A 14,196-nucleotide genomic window follows, 5' to 3' on the forward strand; every position below is an offset into this window, starting at 1 on the left:
TACTGACACAAACAGAGACTGAGTCACTTACATACAGACACTTACATACAAACACTTACATACAGACACTTAAATACAGACACTTACATACAGACACTTACATACAGACCCTTACATACAGACACTTACATACAGACACTTAGACACTTACATACAGACACTTACATACAGACACTTACATAAAGACACTTACATACAGACAATTACATACAGACACTTACATACAGACACTAAGACACTTACATACAGACACTTACATACAGACCCTTACATACAGACACTTAGACACTTACATACAGACACTTACATACAGACTCTTACATAAAGACACTTACATACAGACACTTAGACACTTACATACAGATACTTACATACAGACTCTTACATAAAGACACTTACATACAGACAATTACATACAGACACTTACATACAGAAACACTAAGACACTTACATACAGACACTTACATACAGACATTTACATACATACACTGAGACACTTACATACAGACACTTACATACAGACACTGAGAGACTTACATACAGACACTTACATACAGACACTTACATACAGACACTTACATACAGACACTGAGACACTTACATACAGACACTTACATACAGACACTGAGACACTTACATACAGACACTGAGACACTTACATACAGACACTTACATAAAGACACTGAGACACTTACATAGACACTTACATACAGACATTTGCATACAGATACTTACATACAGACACTTACATACAGACACTTACATACAGACACTGAGACACTTACATACAGACACTTACATACAGAAACTTACATACAGACACTGAGATACTTACATACAGACACTTACATACAGACACTTAACATACAGACACTTACATACAGACACTTACATACAGACACTTACATACAGACACTTACATACAGACACTGAGACACTTACATACAGACACTTACATACAGACACTTACATACAGACACTGAGATATTCACATACAGACACTTACATACAAACACTTAACATACAGACACTTACATACAGACACTTACATACAGACACTTACTTAGACACTTACTTACAGACACTGAGACACTTAAATACAGACACTTACATACAGACACTTACATACAGACACTTACAAACACACACTGACATACAGACTCTGAGACTTACATACAGACACTTACATACAGACACTTACATACAGACACTTACGTAAAGACATTTACATACAGACACTGAGACACTTACATACAGACACTTACATAAAGACACTGAGACACTTACATAGACACTTACATACAGACATTTACATACAGATACTTACATACAGACACTTACATACAGACACTTACATACAGACACTGAGACACTTACATACAGACACTTACATACAGAAACTTACATACAGACACTGAGATACTTACATACAGACACTTACATACAGACACTTAACATACAGACACTTACATACAGACACTTACATACAGACACTTACATACAGACACTTACATACAGACACTGAGACACTTACATACAGACACTTACATACAGACACTTACATACAGACACTGAGATATTCACATACAGACACTTACATACAAACACTTAACATACAGACACTTACATACAGACACTTACATACAGACACTTACTTAGACACTTACTTACAGACACTGAGACACTTAAATACAGACACTTACATACAGACACTTACAAACAGACACTTACAAACACACACTGACATACAGACTCTGAGACTTACATTCAGACACTTACATACAGACACTTACATACAGACACTTACATAAAGACATTTACATACAGACACTGAGACACTTACATACAGACACTTACATACAGAGACTTACATACACACACTTACATACAGACACTTACATACAGGCACTTACATACAGACACTTACATAGACACTTACATACAGACACTTACATACTGACACAAACAGACACTGAGACACTTACATACAGACACTTACATACAAACACTTACATACAGACACTTACATACAGACACTTACATACAGACACTTACATACAGACCCTTACATACAGACACTTAGACACTTACATACAGACACTTACATACAGACTCTTACATAAAGACATTTACATACAGACACTTAGACACTTACATACAGACACTTACATACAGACTCTTACATAAAGACACTTACATACAGACACTTAGACACTTACATACAGACACTTACATACAGACACTTACATACAGACTCTTACATAAAGACACTTACATACAGACAATTACATACAGACACTTACATACAGACACTAAGACACTTACATACAGACACTTACATACAGACACTGAGACACTTACATAGACACTTACATACAGACGCTTACATCCACTTACATACAGACACTGAGACACTTACATACAGACACTTACATACAGACACTTACATACAGACACTGAGACACTTACATACAGACACTTACATACAGACACTGAGACACTTACATACAGACACTTACATACAGACACATACATACAGACATTTACATACAGACACTTACATACGGACACTGAGACACTTACATACAGACACTTACATACAGACACTGAGACACTTACATACAGACACTGAGACACTTACATACAGACACTTACATAAAGACACTGAGACACTTACATAGATACTTACATACATATGCTTACATACAGACACTTACATACAGACCCTTACATACAGACACTTAGACACTTACATACAGACACTTACATACAGACTCTTACATAAAGACACTTACATACAGACACTTAGACACTTACATACAGACACTTACATACAGACTCTTACATAAAGACACTTACATACAGACAATTACATACAGACACTTACATACAGACACTAAGACACTTACATACAGACACTTACAAACAGACATTTACATACAGACACTGAGACACTTACATACAGACACTTACATACAGACACTGAGACACTTACATATAGACACTTACATACAGACAATTACATACAGACACTGAGACACTTACATACAGACACTTACATACAGACACTGAGACACTTACATACAGACACTGAGACACTTACATACAGACACTTACATAAAGACACTGAGACACTTACATAGACACTTACATACAGACGCTTACATACAGACACTTACATACAGACACTGATACACTTACATACAGACACTTACATACAGACACTTACATACAGACACTGAGACACTTACATACAGACGCTTACATACAGACACTTACATACAGACACTGAGACATTTACATACAGACACTTACATACATACACTTACATACAGACACTTACATACAGACACTTACATACAGACACTTACATACAGACAGTTACATACTGACACTGTGACACTGACATACAGACACTTACATACAGATACTTACATAGAGACACTTACATACAGAAACTTACATACAGACACTTACATACAGATACTTACATACAGACACTTACAGACACTTACATACAGCCACTTACATACTGACACTTACATACAGACACTTACATACAGACACTTACATACAGACACTTACATACAGACACATACAGACACTTACATACAGACACTTACATACAGACACTAAGACACTTACATACAGATACTTACACACAGACATTTACATAGAGATACTTACATACAGACACTTACATACAGACACTTACATACACACACTTACATACAGACACTTACATACAGGCACTTACATACAGACACTTACATAGACACTTACATACAGACACTTACATACTGACACAAACAGAGACTGAGTCACTTACATACAGACACTTACATACAAACACTTACATACAGACACTTAAATACAGACACTTACATACAGACACTTACATACAGACCCTTACATACAGACACTTAGACACTTACATACAGACACTTACATACAGACTCTTACATAAAGACACTTACATACAGACACTTAGACACTTACATACAGACACTTACATACAGACTCTTACATAAAGACACTTACATACAGACAATTACATACAGACACTTACATACAGACACTAAGACACTTACATACAGACACCTACATACAGACACTTACATACAGACCCTTACATACAGACACTTAGACACTTACATACAGACACTTACATACAGACTCTTACATAAAGACACTTACATACAGACACTTAGACACTTACATACAGACACTTACATACAGACTCTTACATAAAGACACTTACATACAGACAATTACATACAGACACTTACATACAGACACTAAGACACTTACATACAGACACTTACATACAGACATTTACATACATACACTGAGACACTTACATACAGACACTTACATACAGACACTGAGAGACTTACATACAGACACTTACATACAGACACTTACATACAGACACTGAGACACTTACATACAGACACTTACATACAGACACTTACATACAGACACTGAGACACTTACATACAGACACTTACATAAAGACACTGAGACACTTACATAGACACTTACATACAGACATTTACATACAGATATTTACATACAGACACTTACATACAGACACTTACATACAGACACTGAGACACTTACATACAGACACTTACATACAGAAACTTACATACAGACACTGAGATACTTACATACAGACACTTACATACAGACACTTAACATACAGACACTTACATACAGACACTTACATACAGACACTTACATACAGACACTTACATACAGACACTGAGACACTTACATACAGACACTTACATACAGACACTTACATACAGACACTGAGATATTCACATACAGACACTTACATACAAACACTTAACATACAGACACTTACATACAGACACTTACATACAGACACTTACTTAGACACTTACTTACAGACACTGAGACACTTAAATACAGACACTTACATACAGACACTTACATACAGACACTTACAAACACACACTGACATACAGACACTGAGACTTACATACAGACACTTACATACAGACACTTACATACAGACACTTACATAAAGACATTTACATACAGACACTGAGACACTTACATACAGACACTTACATACAGAGACTTACATACACACACTTACATACAGACACTTACATACAGGCACTTACATACAGACACTTACATAGACACTTACATACAGACACTTACATACTGACACAAACAGACACTGAGACACTTACATACAGACACTTACATACAAACACTTACATACAGACACTTACATACAGACACTTACATACAGACACTTACATACAGACCCTTACATACAGACACTTAGACACTTACATACAGACACTTACATACAGACTCTTACATAAAGACACTTACATACAGACAATTACATACAGACACTTACATACAGACACTAAGACACTTACATACAGACACTTACATACAGACATTTACATACAGACACTGAGACACTTACATACAGACACTTACATACAGACACTGAGACACTTACATACAGACACTTACATACAGACACTTACATACAGAGACTTACATACAGACACTGAGACACTTACATACAGACACTTACATACAGACACTGAGACACTTACATACAGACACTGAGACACTTATATACAGACACTTACATAAAGACACTGAGACACTTACATAGACACTTACATACAGACGCTTACATACAGACACTTACATACAGACACTGAGACACTTACATACAGACACTTACATACAGACACTTACATACAGACACTGAGACACTTACATACAGACGCTTACATACAGACACTTACATACAGACACTGAGACATTTACATACAGACACTTACATACAGACACTTACATACAGACACTTACATACAGACACTTACATACAGACACTTACATACAGACAGTTACATACTGACACTGTGACACTGGCATACATACACTTACATACAGATACTTACATAGAGACACTTACATACAGAAACTTACATACAGACACTTACATACAGATACTTACATACAGACACTTACAGACACTTACATACAGCCACTTACATACAGACACTTACATACAGACACTTACATACAGACACTTACATACAGACAATTACATACAGACACATACAGACACTTACATACAGACACTTACATACAGACACTAAGACACTTACATACAGACCCTTACACACAGACATTTACATAGAGATACTTACATACAGACACTTACATACAGACACTTACATAGACACTTACATACAGACACTTACATACTGACACAAACAGACACTGAGACACTTACATACAGACACTTACATACAAACACTTACATACAGACACTTAAATACAGACACTTACATACAGACACTTACATACAGACCCTTACATACAGACACTTAGACACTTACATACAGACACTTACATACAGACTCTTACATAAAGACACTTACATACAGACACTTAGACACTTACATACAGACACTTACATACAGACACTTACATACAGACTCTTACATAAAGACACTTACATACAGACAATTACATACAGACACTTACATACAGACACTAAGACACTTACATACAGACACTTACATACAGACACTGAGACACTTATATAGACACTTACATACAGACGCTTACATACACTTACATACAGACACTGAGACACTTACATACAGACACTTACATACAGACAATTACATACAGACACTGAGACACTTACATACAGACACTTACATACAGACACTGAGACACTTACATACAGACACTTACATACAGACACATACATACAGACACTTACATACAGACACTTACATACAGACACTGAGACACTTACATACAGACACTTACATACAGACACTGAGACACTTACATACAGACCCTGAGACACTTACATACAGACACTTACATACAGACTCTTACATAAAGACACTTACATACAGACACTTAGACACTTACATACAGACACTTACATACAGACTCTTACATAAAGACACTTACATACAGACAATTACATACAGACACTTACATACAGACACTAAGACACTTACATACAGACACTTACAAACAGACATTTACATACAGACACTGAGACACTTACATACAGACACTTACATACAGACACTGAGACACTTACATATAGACACTTACATACAGACAATTACATACAGACACTGAGACACTTACATACAGACACTTACATACAGACACTGAGACACTTACATACAGACACTGAGACACTTACATACAGACACTTACATAAAGACACTGAGACACTTACATAGACACTTACATACAGACGCTTACATACAGACACTTACATACAGACACTGATACACTTACATACAGACACTTACATACAGACACTTACATACAGACACTGAGACACTTACATACAGACGCTTACATACAGACACTTACATACAGACACTTACATACAGACAGTTACATACTGACACTGTGACACTGACATACAGACACTTACATACAGATACTTACATAGAGACACTTACATACAGAAACTTACATACAGACACTTACATACAGATACTTACATACAGACACTTACAGACACTTACATACAGCCACTTACATACAGACACTTACATACAGACACTTACATACAGACACGTACATACAGACACATACAGACACTTACATACAGACACTTACATACAGACACTAAGACACTTACATACAGATACTTACACACAGACATTTACATAGAGATACTTACATACAGACACTTACATACAGACACTTACATACACACACTTACATACAGACACTTACATACAGGCACTTACATACAGACACTTACATAGACACTTACATACAGACACTTACATACTGACACAAACAGAGACTGAGTCACTTACATACAGACACTTACATACAAACACTTACATACAGACACTTAAATACAGACACTTTCATACAGACACTTACATACAGACCCTTACATACAGACACTTAGACACTTACATACAGACACTTACATACAGACTCTTACATAAAGACACTTACATACAGACACTTAGACACTTACATACAGACACTTACATACAGACTCTTACATAAAGACACTTACATACAGACAATTACATACAGACACTTACATACAGACACTAAGACACTTACATACAGAAACTTACATACAGACACTTACATACAGACACTGAGACACTTACATAGACACTTACATACAGACGCTTACATACACTTACATACAGACACTGAGACACTTACATACAGACACTTACATACAGACACTTACATACAGACACTGAGACACTTACATACAGACACTTACATACAGACACTGAGACACTTACATACAGACACTTACATACAGATACTTACATACAGACACATACATACAGACACTTACATACAGACACTGAGACACTTACATACAGACACTGAGACACTTACATACAGACACTGAGACACTTACATACAGACACTTAAATAAAGACACTGAGACACTTACATAGACACTTACATACATATGCTTGCATACAGACACTTACATACAGACACTGAGACACTTATATACAGACATTTACATACAGACACATACAGACGCTGAGACACTTACATACAGACACTTACATACAGACACTTACATACAGACACGAAGACACTTACATACAGACACTTGCATACAGACACTTACATACAGACACTTACAAACAGACACTTACAAACAGACACTTACATACAGAAACTTACACACAGACACTTACATACAGATACTTACATACAGACACTTACAGACACTTACATACAGCCACCTACATACAGATACTTACATACAGACACTTACATACAGACACTTACATACAGACACATACAGACACTTACATACAGACACTTACATACAGACACTGAGACACTTACATACAGACACTTACATACAGACACTTACATACAGACACTGAGATATTTACATACAGACACTTACATACAAACACTTAACATACAGACACTTACATACAGACACTTATATACAGACGCTTACATAGAGACACTTACATACAGACACTTACTTAGACACTTACTTACAGACACTGAGACACTTAAATACAGACACTTACATACAGACACTTACATACAGACACTTACAAACACACACTGACATTCAGACACTAAGACTTACATACAGACACTTACATACAGACACTTACATAAAGACATTTACATACAGATACTGAGACACTTACATACATACACTTACATACAGACACTTACATACAGACACTTACATACAGGCACTTACATACAGACACTTACATAGACACTTACATACAGACACTTACATACAACCACTTACATATACACTTACATACAGACACATACAGACACTTACATACAGACACTTACATACAGCCACTTACATACAGACACTTACATACAGACACTTACATAGAGACACATACAGACGCTGAGACACTTACATACAGACACTTACATACAGACACTTACATACAGACACTTACATACAGACACTAAGACACTTACATACAGACACTTACAAACAGACATTTACATACAGACACTGAGACACTTACATACAGAAACTTACATACAGACAATTACATGCAGACACTGAGACACTTACATACAGACACTGAGACACTTACATACAGACACTTACATACAGACAATTACATACAGACACTGAGACACTTACATACAGACACTGAGACACTTACATACAGACACTTACATAAAGACACTGAGACACTTACATAGACACTTACATACAGACACTTACATACAGACACTTACATACAGACACTGAGACACTTACATACAGACGCTTACATACAGCCACTTACATACAGACACTGAGACACTTACATACAGACACTTACATACAAACACTTACATACAGACACTTAAATACAGACACTTACATACAGACCCTTACATACAGACACTTAGACACTTACATACAGACACTTACATACAGACTCTTACATACAGACACTTACATACAGACACTAAGACACTTACATACAGACACTTACACACAGACATTTACATAGAGATACTTACATACAGACACTTACATACAGACACTTACATACAGACACTTACATACACACACTTACATACAGACACTTACATACAGGCACTTACATACAGACACTTACATAGACACTTACATACAGACACTTACATACTGACACAAACAGACACTGAGACACTTACATACAGACACTTACATACAAACACTTACATACAGACACTTAAATACAGACACTTACATACAGACACTTACATACAGACCCTTACATACAGACACTTAGACACTTACATACAGACACTTACATACAGACTCTTACATAAAGACACTTACATACAGACACTTAGACACTTACATACAGACACTTACATACAGAAACTTACATACAGACTCTTACATAAAGACACTTACATACAGACAATTACATACAGACACTTACATACAGACACTAAGACACTTACATACAGACACTTACATACAGACACTGAGACACTTACATAGACACTTACATACAGACGCTTACATACACTTACATACAGACACTGAGACACTTACATACAGACACTTGCATACAGACAATTACATACAGACACTGAGACACTTACATACAGACACTTACATACAGACACTGAGACACTTACATACAGACACTTACATACAGACACATACATACAGACACTTACATACAGACACTTACATACAGACACTGAGACACTTACATACAGACACTTACATACAGACACTGAGACACTTACATACAGACACTGAGACACTTACATACAGACACTTAAATAAAGACACTGAGACACTTACATAGACACTTACATACATATGCTTACATACAGACACTTACATACAGACACGAAGACACTTACATACAGACACTTGCATACAGACACTTACATACAGACACTTACAAACAGACACTTACAAACAGACACTTACATACAGAAACTTACACACAGACACTTACATACAGATACTTACATACAGACACTTACAGACACTTACATACAGCCACCTACATACAGATACTTACATACAGACACTTACATACAGACACTTACATACATACACATACAGACACTTACATACAGACACTTACATACAGACCCTGAGACACTTACATACAGACACTTACATACAGACACTTACATACAGACACTGAGATATTTACATACAGACACTTACATACAAACACTTAACATACAGACACTTACATACAGACACTTATATACAGACGCTTACATAGAGACACTTACATACAGACACTTACTTAGACACTTACTTACAGACACTGAGACACTTAAATACAGACACTTACATACAGACACTTACATACAGACACTTACAAACACACACTGACATTCAGACACTAAGACTTACATACAGACACTTACATACAGACACTTACATAAAGACATTTACATACAGATACTGAGACACTTACATACATACACTTACATACAGACACTTACATACAGACACTTACATACAGGCACTTACATACAGACACTTACATAGACACTTACATACAGACACTTACATACAACCACTTACATATACACTTACATACAGACACATACAGACACTTACATACAGACACTTACATACAGACACTTACATACAGCCACTTACATACAGCCACTTACATACAGATACTTACATACAGACACTTACATACAGACACATACAGACGCTGAGACACTTACATACAGACACTTACATACCGACACTTACATACAGACACTTACATACAGACACTTACATACAGACACTTACATACAGACACTAAGACACTTACATACAGACACTTACAAACAGACATTTACATACAGACACTGAGACACTTACATACAGACACTTACATACAGACACTGAGACACTTACATACAGACACTTACATACAGACAATTACATACAGACATTGAGACACTTACATACAGACACTGAGACACTTACATACAGACACTTACATAAAGACACTGAGACACTTACATAGACACTTACATACAGACACTTACATACAGACACTTACATACAGACACTGAGACACTTACATACAGACACTTACATACAAACACTTACATACAGACACTTAAATACAGACACTTACATACAGACCCTTACATACAGACACTTAGACACTTACATACAGACACTTACATACAGACTCTTACATACAGACACTTACATACAGACACTAAGACACTTACATACAGACACTTACACACAGACATTTACATAGAGATACTTACATACAGACACTTACATACAGACACTTACATACACACACTTACATACAGACACTTACATACAGGCACTTACATACAGACACTTACATAGACACTTACATACAGACACTTACATACTGACACAAACAGACACTGAGACACTTACATACAGACACTTACATACAAACACTTACATACAGACACTTAAATACAGACACTTACATACAGACACTTACATACAGACCCTTACATACAGACACTTAGACACTTACATACAGACACTTACATACAGATTCTTACATAAAGACACTTACATACAGACACTTAGACACTTACATACAGACACTTACATACAGACACTTACATACAGACTCTTACATAAAGACACTTACATACAGACAATTACATACAGACACTTACATACAGACACTAAGACACTTACATACAGACACTTACATACAGACACTGAGACACTTACATAGACACTTACATACAGACGCTTACATACACTTACATACAGACACTGAGACACTTACATACAGACACTTACATACAGACAATTACATACAGACACTGAGACACTTACATACAGACACTTACATACAGACACTGAGACACTTACATACAGACACTTACATACAGACACATACATACAGACACTTACATACAGACACTTACATACAGACACTGAGACACTTACATACAGACACTTACATACAGACACTGAGAAACTTACATACAGACACTTACATAAAGACACTGAGACACTTACATAGATACTTACATACATATGCTTACATACAGACACTTACATACAGACCCTTATTATACAGACACTTAGACACTTACATACAGACACTTACATACAGACTCTTACATAAAGACACTTACATACAGACACTTAGACACTTACATACAGACACTTACATACAGACTCTTACATAAAGACACTTACATACAGACAATTACATACAGACACTTACATACAGACACTAAGACACTTACATACAGACACTTACAAACAGACATTTACATACAGACACTGAGACACTTACATACAGACACTTACATACAGACACTGAGACACTTACATACAGACACTTACATACAGACAATTACATACAGACACTGAGACACTTACATACAGAGGATGGCCTTAAGCCCTTTTTTTTTAATCCGAACCGGGACCTGGGGAATGCGCAGGTCCCCGGTTCGGATAATAATAATATTCACTGGCGTTGGCCGCGAGCGGGAATCGAACTCGGGTTGGCAGGTTCGTAGCGCAGCGTGCTGACCGCTACACCACCGCTCCCCTTCGCCAGGAGCACGGCGACATCACCACTCCAACCACAGCTGCACAATCAACAACAACAACCGCACAATCAACAACCGCACAAACAACAACCGCACAATCAACAACAGCAACGCGCGTCGCGACGCGAAGCCGCTTGTGAACGCCTCGGCGGGGCGCGTGGTGGCGGTGCCCTCTTTGCGAGGCTTTCTAAGATTGGTTTCACACGACGGCTGTCTCCCCACAAGTAATCTGTCTCATCGTGCCGCAGGGCCCAGGTGCCGCTAGCGGGCGCGACGTTCGCCACGGCTGTTTGAATTTGGGTTCTCGAGCGTGTGATTGGAATCGGGTGAATTAATGTTCAACGCTGCTTTTTTCATCTCTCTCATAACGTTGAGCGTAGGCGATCAAACCGGCCTGCAACCACAGCCACCTGGGGTGGTTTACTCTCCCCCCACCCCCCGGTTGTTGCAGCCTTTCCAGAATTCCTGCCTAAATTAAAACGTCGAGTTTAAATTTCGCTTTAAAGCTTTCGTGACTGCAAGGATTCATCTTCTTTGGTTCTTTCGGTAAGGTCACGTAGAATGAGAATAAAATAATAAAATAACACAATAAAATTCTCACGACGTTTC

Source organism: Petromyzon marinus, unplaced genomic scaffold (genome assembly GCF_048934315.1).
Source record: "Petromyzon marinus isolate PM22_M1 ecotype Great Lakes invasive population unplaced genomic scaffold, UKy_Petmar_22M1.pri1.0 PM_G_Scaffold_4, whole genome shotgun sequence".
NCBI classification, from domain to species: domain Eukaryota; kingdom Metazoa; phylum Chordata; class Hyperoartia; order Petromyzontiformes; family Petromyzontidae; genus Petromyzon; species Petromyzon marinus.